At 35.6% G+C, this 4,881-nt stretch overlaps 1 protein-coding gene across 1 annotated transcript in view; it reads left to right on the plus strand.

Moving 5' to 3' along the window:
* rpl38 (ribosomal protein L38) overlaps positions 1 to 4,881 on the plus strand; it is a 302,538-nt gene that overhangs the window by 73,459 nt on the left and 224,198 nt on the right. The gene's annotated exons all lie outside the window — the stretch shown is intronic.

Here is a 4,881-nt window from a genome sequence, read left to right on the forward strand (position 1 = left end):
TGTGTGTTTGTTTTTTTTCACATGTACTGTTTAGGACATCATTAGTACGCCTTCAAATATTACAGCGGGCACATTACTTCTGGCTCGTATATCCCAATGAGAAAACTGCCAACTGTCACCAGACTGCTAAAAATAGTACCCAGGTGCTATTCGTTTTGACCCTTGACAACTGAAAGCTGCAGACCCATGTTGTGCAATCTTAAAAAGCATAAAACACACGCAATCTATTAAAGATTTAACAATAACAGTGTTTTGGAATGGAGTGAGACACGTAGAATTTGCATATTTGAACAGTAATTGAAGTAAACACGCGCTGATTTAACTACACAACAGATTATTTAAGATTATTTCCAGAGTCTAACTATTGTCCACGTTTACTTGATCTATATCTGTGTGCTGAGTACTTCCCACCACAAGAGAAGCAATACCAGTTACAGGCTATTTATGGACTACTAAGTGAGGAAAGTATAGTTTTGTGCTTATGCTTATTCTCGTGCTTCATGGACTTTTAAATTAAGCGCCACTGATTTAACACTCATACACGGTAAAAGACAGTGGTAGCCTAGTGGGTAGGGCTTTGGGCTATAGATTGAAAGGTCGAGAGTTTGAATCCCAGCTCTCATATAATGGCTGACCCTGCGCTCTGACCCCGGCTTCCAAACAAGCTGGGATATGCAAAGAATGAATTTCATTGTACTGTACACATGTATATGTATAAATGACAAATAAAGGCGTTCTATTCTTCTCAAGTTCCTTATTTGCTGTCAGTCAATCAAGTTTCAGGTACTGAACTAATGTGATACTTTCAATACTTCAGAAATTAAGCATTGCTCATATTTAGCCCTAATATTAACAACCTGGTGCCAAGATAATACTACTAAATCATGAAAGAAGACAGATTTAGTCAATATTTGTTATTCTAAATCAGTAGATCATCAGTAGAGTTGTACTGTGTGTGCCTTGGTGGCAGCTATTTTATACAAAGATACCACAAACATAATAAATGTATATTACACACTGTGTACTAGGTACTAGGTATTGAATACAGTAAATAATAAATCAGTTAACAGACATGAAAAGTACATTTCTTTTTGTATTGCTATTTAACACCTAATGTGCAAAAGCAGAACATTAAATCTTCTTTATATCAGAAAAGAAATGTCAACTATTCATGTAAGTATTAAGCAAAGCAATTTGCAACTGAATTCTATTTATATGTTTGTTAGAAGTAAATCTAGCTCACAGGGCGACAACAAAACAAAGGTTTGTATTACATCCTGATTAATAATTCACAATTAACAGTGAATCTAAATTACATGCATTTAACAGCAAATCCATTGTAAAAAGTCTTGTTCAGTTTTTATTTTAGTAGCTGTTATATTTTAGAAATGCCTTATAAGCCAGTTACTAGCACTTAATAACAACTACAGTATTAGTTTATTGTGTGTAATTCAATTCAAGGTTTTTCCTACTTGTTTAAAATAGTTACATGTTTTTGTTTAGTTTTTTTTATTGCAGACGTGCAATTTATTCACATTTGCATTAAACCACTTTCAGTCCTTGCATCATGTTAAGATGTAATAAGTGCATGCATGTGATTTCTATTGAATCAATGAGGAAAATCCATCACATCACCATGTGTGCTTGTGTTTTGTCTCCTTGCAGTTTTATTGCCCTAATAAGCCGTGCAGGGATGGGACTATTAAGGACTGGGGGGGGGGGTGCTGTTGTATGTAAAGCATGTCCACTGAAAGCAATCAGCCCTGTGTTACCGGTAGGTCAAAGCTGTAGAGAGAGAGAGAGAGCCTGCTGCTGATAAAATCACAAATCATGGTGCTCCTGGGACGCCTGTTAAATGCACCTGTCTGATCCTGAAGATGCTGCAAGCGGAATAGCAAAGCGGCATGAGAACAAAGTGGTCGGCGCAATACATTACATCACCTATTTCATCCTCCTTCAACAAAGCATGCCGCATTCGAGAGTCAGGAGTCGTGGTTTTATCATTGATAAGACAATGCGCCTCGTGCTGAAACGGTTTTATGGTTGCTGAGACATCACGATATCAATATTGCCTCGGTTTAATTAGGTATTATTTAAATATTACACAGTCTGTGTGTAAAATAATTAATTGCATTTTAACAGGAGCAAAATTGCACATCATTTCCACCTTGTGTAATTACCAGTGAGCAATAACAGTTAAATAATCAGCACTACAATAAGCAGGCAGGGATTCTACAACACTGTGAGGGTGTTAGACTCTCTAGACTCTCTATCTATGCTTTGTCGTCTGTAGGTTTTCAGTTCTGATCTGTGCAGCATTAGAACGGAGGCTAGAAGCAGAGAAGAGACACGACCATGAATAATAACAAGACCAGCTAGAGAAGACTCACATGTTGCCAGAATGTCTTTAATCCTTGATGTGTTTTGCTTGCATAAATTGGAACAAAACCCCTTAATATCACTAATTTAGGTGGAAGTGGTGCAACATTATCAAATTACTGTCACTCTAATATGATTCATTATTTTATGAACAGATTTGTTCATTCCACCACAGAGAGCAGAGACTTGTGTAAATCCTGATAATGATATTTAAATATGATTGACTGTAGGCTGTGGGAGCAAGTGGTGCAGCAATAAACACAACTTCAGACTCCAGTGTTTGATTCTTAGCTCCAGTTTCTGTCTGTGTGAAGTTTGACACGCGTCTGGGTAAGTTTCTGCTGAGTACTCACTCCGTTTACTCTCACCTACCTACCAGTAGGTGAACTGGCAACTCCAAGCACCATGTCTGTAGCACTAAAATGCATTAAATTATAGACAAAATTAAAAATTACTAAATTGTACACATAGATTTGTATTTGTATGTCAACAAAAACTAATCTGAAGCATTATTAATATAGTTTTAAACAAAGTAAACGTTTAAGTACTAACTGTGCATCATATTCTCATAATCTCTGTGATTTTTTTAATGTAACCAAACAACATTTAAAAACCATAATGTCATGTGACATACTACTTAACCAGCTTGCAGGTTTTGGCTGCCAAGTGGTGTAGATCTTGCCAGTTTAAGTTTTGATAACGCCGCAATAATTTTGTCTTCTGTCAATCATGTGATGTAGTCAATCACAGAGGTATGGCAACTTGTGTTATTGGATGAAAACAGTTAGTGACCCCTCCTGGTGGGGTAATCTGCCCAGAAACATTTGCAGCTAGTAGAAATGTGTGTGTCTTGAGGAAACATCACATACTAACCTCATTCTCCCATTAGTTTCTTTAGTGTGATTCTCCTACATTAGTTTCTCAGTGAGTGGGTAAGAACGAGTTAAACATACTTGCTAAAAATACAAACAAAAACTTGTTTTTTAAATCATGTTTTTTCTTTGGAATGGTTTTTGAATATAATAAATATGACTTCCGCGCTATGATAACATATTTAGCCCTAAAATCAATATTTCTACATAACCTGAATAATCTATTTAAATGGCAATTACTGTAAAAATTCATGTTTTTTTATTTCTGTGGGACTTTACATTTCCATGTTTACATTTTCTTCACAATGTATTAAAATAAATTCTACATGTATGTGTAGCATTTTTACTCCTAGTTGAGTAAATTTTAGTGGCAAATGAGAAGTTGTAATAACAAAGTAATAACAATTTATTTTCGAGGATACAACTTTGTACTAAAAGGTAGTTAGATTGCTATATACAATACTATTATTAAGCTATATTAACTTATAATTTCGTTTACTGTACACCTGTATACGTATGTATGACAAATAAAGGTGTTCTTCTTCTTCAAAATATGGGGTAACACACACACACACAGAAGTCCATCAACCTTTATCACAACCCTCCATAAAATAAAGATCAAAATAAAATATAAACCTAATGTTAAATTTTTTTACATTTTGGATAAGTTATAGATTGCAGAAGCAAATTAAATTCCACTACAAACAAGGGTAATGTTGGTCTGGGGCCTAAAAACTTAAATGATAAATAAAAACAATATGTTTTATTTGTCTATAGGAATCGTTATTATAGCAGCATATTATATCTTAAAGCTTCCAAAAATGTGAAACTTAAATAGGTTTAAACAAATGATCTTTAAAATCCGAACAAAAGTCGAATGTGTTTCTTTTAAAACTTTATTGAACAACACATTTATTCCATAAGATTACATCAAATCACTGTCGCCTCACAGCAGGAAGGTCCTGGGTTCGATCCCCAGGTGTGGTGATCCAGGTCCTTTCTGTGTGGAGTTTGCATGTTCTCCCTGTGTCCGCGTGGGTTTCCTCCAGTAGCTCCGGTTTCCTCCCACAGTCCAAAGACGTGCAAGTGAGGTGTCACAAATTGAGACACAAAATTGTCCCATATAACCTTGTGAACTGACGAATCTTGTGTAATGAGTAACTACCGTTACCGTAACAATTAGATAAATAGTAGAAAAATTAGCAGGACTTTATAAATAATAGAATTTAATGATTTTATATACATTAAGGGAGAGAGAGATGTTTAAGCAGTGTTAAGGTATTTTTTTGCCTTCACATGTTCACAGAGTTTTAATGTATCAATGTAAGATATAAAGGATGCCTTAAAGTGTTGAAATTTGGTCTATTATTGATAAATTTACAAGAATGAAGGTGATATTTGTTTAATATTGAGAGAAGGTTGACAACATAAATCCCGTCTGAGCTAACTCGCATGTAGCATCAACACAATTTGAATTCGTAACGTCACCGAAGTACAGACGCAACGCCTTTGATGGAAGCGCCTCCAACCAATCACAATGCGACATTCAGGTAAACAAATCCTATCGACCAATCACTTGGCGCAGGAGGCGGGGTTTAAGTAACGTCGGTTGAAGCGGACGTGCGCACCT

This window comes from Trichomycterus rosablanca, chromosome 10 (assembly GCF_030014385.1).
Source record: "Trichomycterus rosablanca isolate fTriRos1 chromosome 10, fTriRos1.hap1, whole genome shotgun sequence".
Lineage (NCBI taxonomy): Eukaryota > Metazoa > Chordata > Actinopteri > Siluriformes > Trichomycteridae > Trichomycterus > Trichomycterus rosablanca.